Source organism: Austrofundulus limnaeus, unplaced genomic scaffold (assembly GCF_001266775.1).
Source record: "Austrofundulus limnaeus strain Quisiro unplaced genomic scaffold, Austrofundulus_limnaeus-1.0 Scaffold56, whole genome shotgun sequence".
Taxonomy (NCBI): Eukaryota; Metazoa; Chordata; class Actinopteri; order Cyprinodontiformes; family Rivulidae; genus Austrofundulus; species Austrofundulus limnaeus.
Window position 1 is genome coordinate 2,013,409 of NW_013952458.1, and position 11,776 is coordinate 2,025,184.

The 11,776-nt window shown below is 38.5% G+C and overlaps 1 long non-coding RNA gene across 1 annotated transcript in view; it reads right to left on the minus strand.

The window, feature by feature from the left end:
• Window positions 1–9,818: 9,818 nt before the first annotated feature.
• LOC106518150 (uncharacterized) overlaps window positions 9,819–11,776 on the minus strand; it is a 6,586-nt gene continuing 4,628 nt past the window's right edge. Inside the window, exon 3 of the long non-coding RNA XR_001310282.1 lies at window positions 9,819–10,147. This is a non-coding gene — a long non-coding RNA (uncharacterized LOC106518150). The remainder of the gene's footprint in view (window positions 10,148–11,776) is intronic.

Here is an 11,776-nt window from a genome sequence, read left to right on the forward strand (position 1 = left end):
ATAATTTATTAAGACTAGAATTTGTTACTGGTGATCTACACAAGGAGAGACTTGAAAAACTTGGGTTTGATATCCACACGCTCAGCTGCAGAAAGGTCAATAATCATTTTTACTACGAGCCTAATGATATTCATGTTCATAGCCGCCACCTTCAAATTGGATTTTGTGGATAGCGATTGACTTTATTCTTCTGTCTTTAAAATATTCATCTGAGTGAACTACATTGTCACTATCCAGATACATCTGTGTGAGGAGGCCTAGCAATTCAGAGGTATTTGGAATAAATGTAAGCAGATGTTTAACTTTATGGGGGAAAGTKTTGCCTTTATTGACTGGAGTCTACAAAACAAAAGTTTTTTTTAATAATCTGTGGTAACACATGCAGTACCAAAGTCTCCATAGTTCTTCTACATCTACCTGAAAAACAAATGAGATCATCTCCACTGTGCTACACAAAGACAACTCMAAGTGAACAGGAAAACAAGGTTAAATGGCCACATTTAAACTCGGTGCTCTTTCCGGACGTTACTGATGTAGTCTGGTGTGTGCGTGTCCTCAGACATGGGCAGGCCTGGCAGCTCTGCCTACTACTTGATTAGGCCACTCTGACAACCCAACAGCCTGGTAAGGTCAAGCCCTAAAGAGTGTCAGAGAGGTGGGATGATGATCTATCTCTCCATTGCCTCCATTTTTAACCTATTGACTTTGTTGTTTTTCTCCAGCATATCAGCATCAACTCTTTACCCTTCTGCTGGGGACGTGTCTCCCATCAGAACAAGACAGGTACAATGTTAACTCGTTGTGTGCCTACTGAGTGGACTTGTTGTTAACAATGGCAAACAATGCTGTGCTATCTTAATGTCTCTCCACCGCTACCAATTGTTTGGAACAGTTGAAGAAATTGTTCATTTTTTTAAGGATGTCATTCATTTTATTTAGGGTGAATAATATYTTTTGTAAAGACTTTCCTGCATGTTTCTAAACATCAAGCAATGTTTGCAGTTTTAAGTCATTGGAACTTATCATGCTAAATCCACCATTTTAGCTGTTAAATGTATTGTGTGTGTGTGTGTGTGTGTGTGTGTGTGTGTGTGTGTGTGTGTGTGTGTGTGTGTGTGTGTTCCTGGAGTCTCTAGGAGTGCAGAAAACTCAAATTTAGTCTCTCCTGGTGCTACATAGATATCTTTGTATTCTGTTTGGGTCATATTTTTCATTCAGTTCAGTTTTCTCTATTCTATATCAATTTTGAACAATAACGTCGCAATATTTKCTGTGAAACTGCTAAATAAGGTCATGGACTTGTGTATTACTAGTTTTGTGTATCTGCAGTTCTGAAGATTTGTCATCTTTATTCTCCTCTCGCTCTGGGTCAGTCTCTGGCTCCAACATAAGGCTGGATGGACAAGTCTTCCATTGTTGACATCCTTTTTTGTGCTGTTAGATAATTGTATCTCTTCTATCAAACTACAAAAAAATGGCGAATGGGGTGGAGTGGACGGTAACCAATGGGGATTGTGTCTCAACTCAGGGGCTGTATACCACGGCCCATGGAGGCCACACTCTTTACAGTCCGAATAGGCTGCCTTTGAAATGAGGTGGTTTAATCTTCAGATGTTGTATGTTTGAGTTCCAATTCAAATCACCTTCATATGCAAATGAGTTGCTCTGATGCGCCTCAGAATGTGGATGAAGGAGGGGCTTGTGGAGCTACAATAACAAGGAATTCAGACCAAAGCATTGCAGTTCCACTTTATATATTCTCCAACTCAATGATTTAAATGTAAAAAGGAAGGATTTTAAAACTCATTTAAACTCCACTTTATCTTCTGATTATGAAATACATTGATGAAGACATGAAAAGTGTTTATGTAACGGTGYAMACAATTAAGCAGAAAACTTATATGCCGATAAAATACAGTACATACAGCAACTTTGTGCAATTGTTACAATTTTTAAATGAACTCTAAACCCCCATTCCACAACTGTGTTGTGTTTACTTCTGTTTCCTTGTTTAGAGTTCAGATCTAGCCCCTCAGCTCCACAGTGAGAACACAACACCAGTGTTGTTATTGGTTTACCAAAGTAAAGAAACAGATTTCCCCATCTCTGTTTTTATTTCTACACCTGACTCTTATCGAGCTCCATCAAATTTTAATGTGAAAGGGAACAGCTGTATAACAAGAGATCAAAATAACAACATTCGGTAGCAGGACACTCAGTTGTTTTGCTGCTTCCATTTTTTTCAGCATTTGATGCATTGCTTTTCAACCATTGGTTTATTTTAATCACGTACTTTTTACTTTTGATCTGAACTTGTTTAGGTTTAAGCATTGATTTTTTTTTCTAGTTAAGTTACACAAAATAAKTTCAGGAGATTTTTGTGTGTCATGTTAAAAAAACGAGAACCACTCCCTGTCTTGGCCGGCAATATCATGAACCTTAATCTTTTTTCACATATTTCTAAAACATCATTCACCAGGAACACCCTACATGAAGTGATTCACTTGTTATTGGATAAGACTTAGTTTGTTTCTGTGAAGACGTGTATTTCTATCACAAAGCTAAAGGAATGAGCTGTTTCCCAGGATGTGAGGCTAGTTTGGTGACAACAGCTGCTGAGATCCAGATGTTTCTGAGCCACATGTCCTGCACGCTGCTGCTTCTTCAGGCCCATCTCATTCAATCGAATCTAACAGTGAGTGCACGTATTTCAGCTCATAATGCTGCATAAAACGCTGCATGTGTACAGATCAKGATTACCGCCTTACATCACTCATGATTTCCTTTGCATCTGAAAACAAATGGGTGAATAATTAACAAGTCCACGTGAATCCGGACATTATAAAAGGATGCTGCCCCCCCTTGGGTGTTTGTGTGTACCTTTTGCGTCAGCGTCTTTTCATGAACAACAGGCGGGGTTGTGTTACTTGTGTGTGTGGGGGGGGGGRGGGGAGTAGCACGTGTCTGTGCTCAGGTGGCAGACACCCTCGGTAAATCATTTCAGATCCATTTATTCAGAGGCCTGTGTGCAGACGACACCTGCACAATGCTGCCAAAGAAGTGCCACAATGTCAGCGACTTCGTTTGCAGCTCTGACCCCCCCCCCACACCTCCACCACCCTTCCCTCCCCAGCTGCTGTGTGCCTCTGCGAACGTACATCTGTTTGTGTGCGAGCATACCTACTGTATGCTACGTCTTTATTTGTGTCTTGTGGTATTCAGTGTCTGTTTATGTTGGGGCTGCTCTGTCAAACGTGTCTTATTCAGAGAGAAGCCGAGGCTGTGTTGCTTCCAATGACTTTTGCTTTAAATCTAGCTTCACTACTGAGAATAACTTGGTAATTAAATTACTTTAATGAACAAACCGATGCTAAAATGAAGGAATCTTTGGTTCTTTAATAGCAAAATTAATTATAAAACGCTCCAGATCAAATTAAAGTTATTTTTAGTCCCGATTTGTATTTTTTTTTATATGACAGCTGTCTTACTGTGTTCAAAATGAGCTCATTTGCGTTTGTCATTCGCACGCTGACAGTCAGTTGTGACAGTTGTAAAGTGTTCTTGAAAAAGCGCCCAACGCGGACACTCAAGGCAGTCAGACGAAAGATTTTGCAGGCTGTGATGTCTGTGTGTCAAATTACTTATCTCACTAAGCATATGCTAGCACTTCAGAATCATATACTTCAAACCCAGGATCTTTCAAAAGCGTCAAAAAAAAGGACTGTCTCCTTCAACACATCAGTCATGTAGCCAACAGCAAAATGAGCGAGATGTCATTTGCACTCAACCAAAAGCTTCCAGAGACGTTTAAAGACACTTTTGATGACTGTTTCAATTTGGAAAGTCTGTTAATGATCCCGTCTCAGCTGCCTTTTRTGCCTTCTTTTTTTTTTTACAAGTGAATGACAAAGAGGACTTAGATGTGCACTTCAGCTGAAGCAATTGCCAATTATTGATTTGAGTCTTGAAGACTAATAGTAACTCTCTGCACTACTCATTATTCAGCTGTTGGCCAAGAGTTTGTTTTTTTTTTTTAATTTGATGAAGAAATTGATGTCATTGTCAATTCAGCTTCTTATTAATGACGAAACATGAACTAACGATTCCCACTGTCACACATTTTGTGCAAATAACAAAACATTTGTTTGATGGGCTAAAATAAAATTAAAATAACAACACTGACCTACTAAAGTGTGAGTTCAAAAGTATTTCAGTTCTCAATAGAACTACTTGGTTTGTTTCAGATCAGTTGTTACTGAAGTCTGAACTGTTGCGTTGTGTTAAATGACCAGTTTAGTTCTTGATGCTTAAATAAACAGGAGAGAAATATGAGCTGAGACTAAAAGGGGGCTAATTAAATTGGTGAACGTGTGTGTAAGAGTKTCGATTAAAGGGAAATCAGCTGACAACAAAAATGTTGTGACAAAACACCCTTCCTGACAATGGCAACTACTTTATGGAACTGAAAGTTGAGGCGAAGGAAACATTTTTTTTCTTTGAAATACTCAACTTTTTTAATTGGGTTTTATTCTGTGCAGCTTGAGAGAAAAAGGGAAGGTAATGATTGTTCACATTTAATTCAGTGGGGACAGTTTAATGCTTGAGCTGGGAGAAGTTTCAAAGTGATAATTCAGATATTTTAAAATGGGGTTTTGTGGAAAGGTCATGAACAGATATTATCTTACCTGTTGTAGATGGCTCTCTTTTTTTATTTTCTTTGGAGACAAAATGTTTGTTCTGACCAGCAGCTGTTGGTCACCATGTTGGGCCAAGACACAATGGATTACTTCCATTCTATAAGAGCTTTAACTAAAAAAAGATTACTTCGCATTGTAGGTGAACAGATTTTGGAAACCCTTACACAGTTATTTAGATTCAATTCTATGTTTTTTTTTTATTTACCCATAAAACATCAGAATCTAGCTGTAGCACTTTTGGTGCAGCTTGGGTCACCTTTGACAGAAATATAATTAATACATTTAACATATTTATTCATGTATAATACAATCTCATGTATAATACGACCCCCCTTTTTTGAGCTTAAAAAGCATAACAAATTTAATCCTCAAAATACCTCCATTTTCATATAGACTTCAAGATTTTTCAGCCTTTGCGGTCTTTATACACATCAGTAAAATGATCATTGGACTGTTCATTTTATTTTAACAACATATGTACTAAAAGGTATTTTGACAACAATATATTTCAGCTGTAGCAGCATCATATGAATTCTGGTATTTTACACATAGTCCACCAGGATGCGCCAACACAAAAGTCAGGGAATTCACATAAGATTTGGGCCAGCTTCAAGCAGATACAAGCAGATTACTTCTTACTCGCGTGCGCCCCCTCTGGTGGGGAAACTTTTTTCAGGGATACAAACTTTTTTAGAACACCGGTAGACGACAGCCATTACAGACGAACATGTGTTTGTTGTTGTTCCAGCAGCGGCCCGGTCACACGCTAATGTCATTAGTTTATTATCATTACTGAGCTGCAGGACTGCTTTTTTTTACCCCTTTTTTAACATCCTGTCGCCTGCTTGGATCTGTTAATATCTCGTTCTAAAGCATGGAGTGTCACAGGTGAGCTCGTTTCAACTGCTTTTTACAATGCAGTCTCATTTCCGGACTCAATAATTTTGCCAATATTTCTGTTAAAATACATAAGTAAAAATATTTATCCAAGTATAATACTACCCCCCCCCCCCAACTTTATGGATGATTTTATGGATTAAATTTTACGTATTATACTTGAATAAATACGGTACTTGAATAATTGTGTAATTCAAAATAATATCACTGTGAGTTGTACTCAAGGGTAGATTGGCCTGCTCTGGCCACTGGAAGGCTCTGYCATTGGTATACATTAATATACAAGGCAATGTGGACTTCTTCCCTCTTACATTTGTAAAAGAAAAGCACTGYCTCTTACTCCAGCCGCTTGCAAGACTTTTTGATGCTTTCTGTTCCATTTTGCTTGGACTGAATTGGAAAGAAAGGCTTTTATCCATTCTGCACCTTCTACATGGAATACAGTGCAGAAAGACTGGAAACTGTCTGAGTTCATTTCACTGAGTGCTTGACTGACTCCATAACTTGCACCTGTTGTTTTGAATTTGTTTTAATTTAAATTTTTTAATGTATTTTTTTCTATTTGATGTTTTTAAGTTTGTCTTATTAAGATGTGAAACTATGTGTTACATTTGCTGCTGCTGCTGCCAATYTTGGCCAGGTCTCGCTTGAAAAAGAAGTTTTTAATTTCAATGGGACTTCCTGGTTAAATAAAGGTTATAATAATAATAATAATAATAAAGTGCATTGTATATGTTATTAAAAAAGCTACGCATTTTATTTATTTTATTTATTTATTTAGAATTAAAGTTGCTTTAAAATGTTAGCAATCCACTTTTTTCTTTTCCCTCTTAAACTAGCCATTAGCTCATCAGTCCACCATTTTTTGTTGTTGTTTTTTTTAACAAGAATTGTTAAAAGAGCTATCTGCTGCAGGTAAGCTATTAACTGTTCAGGCCCTGCGTTCAGAAGCAAGGCAACCATATTATTTATGCAATAAACATGTTTAAAGAAAATGTCATCCATGAAGTCAGAGATGCTAATCTGTCTGAACTTTGATCCACAGGACGCATTTGTGATCAGTGGAAGCATCATGACCCGCTGCACCATTCCCTGAGGACTTTATTTTTTTGTCCACAGTTACTTCTGTCTCACCTTGTGTTACAGTCCTCCGTCTGACAGACTCACAACGTGCAGATGCAAAAACATACAGTCTAACCTCACAGTTGCTCAAACCCAACCCCCACCTCACCTTTCTCACCTTTGACCTCTTGTCAGGGGATGTTTATGGGCCATTGTTTGCAGTGCTGATGCTTATTGTCATTGGTTGATTCCATTACTCAGAGCCCTCTGATAAATGAGCATCCCTGATGTCCATTGATATGAGTGTCCTTGACCACTGGGACAAAAGCAATAAAGGTTGGAGGAAAATTTGGGTGTTCATCTATTATCCAGTTGGTCTTTGATTTGCAGGTGTGATGAAGTTAAATTGCAGAAAAAATCATTCAAGAGACTAAAAATGTGTTTTGTATGCGTTTAACCAAATAATAGAAAATATTTTAGTTAAATCATTTTGACAAGATTTGGGAGGCGTATTTGAACAGCAGAGGAAAGTTCTAAAAATTTTCAACCACTGTTACTGCATTTACAAATCCATAGTTGACTTCTGTTTTGACTAAATACAACCAATTCAGTCATTAGAGAATCAGAGCACTTATCTATTCAAAAAGGGGCTGTATATTGGCTGGTAGGACTGGAGAACATCAAGAGTCAGAAACACTCACCCGTCCTTATAATATCCCCCATTCTAATCTAATAGCTTTTGTTGGGATGCCAGGCGGTTTCCCAAAAACCTCACACCACTAGCCACAGCTTCCATTATCTCTGCTGCCAATATCCTTTACAAGATTTAAATGTTTTTTTTTCTTTTTTTGTTCACGCTGTTAAAAGTCCACATTTTATTTTTGGGCTGAGAAAGCAGACCTGCTGAATATCTGTAAGGGTTTCTTTAAAATTTTTATCTAAAGAAGCGAGGCAATTTGTAATTTTATGATTTAAATCTGAACTTCAGGCATGTTTGTCTTCAAAGACAAATGTGGGCCATTTACAGCATTAAGACGTGTTATAGTCGAGATTAGGGTACAGCTATGAGCACAGGCTGCAAAATGGTGCCTGTATAACAAATAACACACATTAGCAACAGGCAAAGTAATTTAAGGTATTATTCATATACTTTTCTATTGGTTCAGACCCTAAATAAAAACAAACACTAATATGTATAAACTTTATTTGTGCAGATCTTTACAATACATAAGTATGAAGTGATTTATGGGAACAATTTATTTATGTATATCAGGAACAGACAAAACAATAGTCATAAATGAATGTGACAAATTGTATAAATATTCGTACAGTTAAAAATAAATAAAAGACTGGACAGAACTGTTAGAAATACATGAAATACATGAAAAATAACCAATAATAATTACTTCAACTGAATGCATCAACAATATTTCAAATAGCATTAAAAAAGATCCAGGACCTGACCTACTTATGGAAAATCCTTCCATAAMGGTTCATTAATAAAACAAATAGTAGCATTTTTGATGGAATTCATACCAACGTTTTAAACAAATCCTCATTAAATCTTGAAGTATGTATTGGTCAGGGCTATGACCACKAAAAATTATAGTTCAAGATCTGTGAAAACATGAACTGAAAAACCCCAATATCGGCATTTTCCACCTGTTTTGCCTTGGTCTCAATCACATGATCAAAGTCCAAGTAAACTCTGTGTTCTGGCCCCTGGAAATTATGAGGACAATTTTCCCTTYGTCTAATTTAATTAGTATTCTTAACCCTCTAAAGCAGATGAGCTTGAAGTGAAGGATTTTTTTCAGAAGCCGCACTTCACCAGCTGACAACCACAATTACCGATGGGAAGAGATGTACTCCGATTTAACCGTACTGAATCCTGGATGTAGTGTCAGTGAGGGATTGGCCGTGCTGTTGGGTGACAGAGCGATGAAACCTCATTGATAGCTAAAACATTTACCGTGGTTTGCAGCTATTGTCGTTTTTCACCGAGCCGAGGTGCCATCGATCAGGATGATATCCGGCAGATGGAAACGTCTAGTTAAAGGCTCGTGTTTAACAAGCTTTTCTGCCGTTTCCCCAAAAACTCTCCCACAAAGACTTTCCATTGTTAGTCTGCTCGAAGACAGAGTCGTTCTGTTTCTCAGATCTGTCTTTTGTCAGACTACTTTCCTGAGATAATAGCTTTCTTAGATCAGACAAAACAATGTGTTTCAGGTAGAAGCGCAGCMAGATTTCTGTCTTTGATCAAGAAATTAGCTCCATTTTGTTAAAACCTATTGATCATTGAGCCAGATCCTTCCTAAACCCATCTACTGGACTGTTCTGTGTTTGTCCGTGTTCCTTTAACTCAAAAACAGCCAGAAAATAGGAGCCTYCGATAAAACTAACAATAATAGCATTGTAATATGCAAAGTTATGCAAATTTTATGCATACTGTCATCCTACATTGTGGCTGTTCTTCATTTATTTCAAAAGATATGGCCGCAATTAGATGACAATTGATTGAAATCATGTGCGTTTTACAACGCGGTTACTTTTGAGAGCTGACAGGGTGTCGTACAATTCGGCGACAGTATATTTTCCCCCCGCACGCGGAGATTAACTGCTATTATTGACCCTGACGCAAACCAGCGGGTGATACATTTCAGACAAACTGCTTGCGAACGGTCTCAGCGATTTGCATGTGGCGTGTCATTTACCATATTTCTTGATCATCAAATGATTCATCCTTTAATATAAAGCCACAGCACAACGCGATAYGGGTGCCATACCTTAACACTGACTTTAATACATCCAGGACAGAAATCTAAAGTGATAGTTTAAGAGCTGGAAAAAAAAAAAAGAAGAAGTCTTATCTGTTATGACTTGCTTTGTGTTTTGGTTATTTTTCTTCTTCTTCCTCCTCCCTCTCTGCTTGGAAGGAAGAGGTGCAGTTGATGAATTCTTAAGCAGATCTTGCTGATAATTGTATTTCATAACTGTCATACAGAGAGGGACTGTCCGCTGAGAAGCTATTTGTGTCACTGCATCTCCAGCAACCCTAACTCCCCCCCACCTCCACCACAACCCCCCCAACCTCTCTTCCTCTGCAGCCTCTTCAATAAAACTCAAATCACGACAGGGTTTGTTGAGTCTTACCTCCCAAGGTTATTAAATCCAAATGGAGAATTTACGGGTGACACTTCGCAACAATTAATCCGAGGTGCTTGATTAATAAAGTTTGCTCRCCTTCCCCCTCCACGGCCCACCTTTTAGTTTCCTTTCTTCCTCTTCTTCCCTTGTCCATCGCTAAAGTTATCTTGTTTGAGTGGGGTTGGGGGGCAGGGTTCACAGACGTACGGCTGGCAGGATGGCTGTCAGCCACGACATGAGTGTCACTCTTTTTGATTAATGGGGCATCGTGACCCCGCCCACTTAACCGCCCCTCCTCTCCAGGTAAAAATAGATGTGGGCCAAGTTGCGCTCTCCRTTTGGACCTGATTGGAAAGAAAAAGAAAAGAAAAATGCTGACAGGAGAGAGTAAGGACGAGAAATAAAAAGATTTTGAGAAAGTTGCGAAAGGGAGAGCGCAGGGATGATCACACGGAGGCAAAAGTAGAGCAAAGMAAAGGGAAAACGTGAGAGGTTAGACACGGAAGAAGAGGATTTTAGGAGAATGTCGCCTACCTAACCTTCACATCATGTTGAGTCAGATGAGATTAATTAGTTGAGTGAGGCTGAGCAATTAGGTCAGGAGTTTAGTGGTGTGTGTGTGCACGACCGTGTGCATATGCATACCTTTTTCTGATCTTTTTTCAGCAAGATTTATTTTATCAAGTAAATAAATTTACCTCTCCTGTACTCCTACCAGAACAAATCAGCCAGTAACTTAAAAAAATGTTAGAGTACTTTAGGATTTAAAATCCTTTTAATATTTACATTAAAGATTTATTTGTTGAATTTACTGATAAATCACCTTAAATCCTGTTTTCTTTCCTGTTTTTCTGAGTAAAAGTGTGTTCTGCTTCGTGTTTTGTTGCTGCAGAAATGAAGCTCTAGATTGTGTTAAAATAGCAAACCCGTCAGACAAATCCTTGAACCAGTAAAGGCTTACAAAAGATCATATTTAACAATGATGGCTATATATTTTCCTTTTTGCAATTAAAGAGTCCCTCTGTGTAATTTAATGCTTCTTTTCAAGTGTCGAGTCCCCTGAGACTTGGCCTGTAGCTTTGCCATTGCTCTTGGTGATTATCATTAATGAATGTCGGYGAGGACCATCCCTCAATGTGACTAGAGAGGAAACACAAGCCCTAATTAAAGGTTCCTATTCATAAATATACGCCTGGAACTACACGGCTCGAGCAGCGCTATGCACACAAGTCATGTTAATGTCAGAAAAAGCCCATTTTTAAGAGCATTTTCTCCCCTTAATATGCGGCACACCAGCGGCTGTGACAGATCTCAGCAGCTGAAGCTTYGCCGTGCAGTTTGAGATCCGCAGATTTAAATTTGAGCGTAAAGCTCAAGATTAGGACGCTCTAATTTGACACACGAGAAGGACCGAAGACAAAAAGATTGGACGGCATGCTGTTTAACAGAGCATTAGGGTCCGTTTTGGGGCACTTTTTCGAGCAAAAGGTCCAAGGGTCGTGGTTGAAAGTTGGAGAATGTGCAAGAAAAAGAACTGTTTATCAAGTTTATAGAATATTTTTGGTGAAAATGACCTTAATTGCTTAGTCATACGTTCTAATCCTTTTAATTGTTCTAAATGGAGACTGTCAGCTGCGCTCATGAACACAATTGGGTGTATTGTCACATCACTTTCCCAGGCAAAGCTGTTGGTTATTTTCATGCAGAGAAGATCATGTTAACATTGAGAATAATATTCCACTTTTTTTTAACTAAAAAACTCTTGTCGAGGAAAAAAAACAGGAGGGGGGAGGGGGGGCTTGAAAAGATAAACATTTGGCTGCTTCTCTTTCATCCTTAATGGCAGAAAAATGCTAATTGGAGTGCATGTGTCAGAGAAAACAAAAGCCAAGGGAGGAGGAGAGGGAAGCATGCGTGTGTGTGTGTGTGTGTGTGTGTGTGTGTGTGTGTGTGTGTGTGTGTGTGTGTGTGTG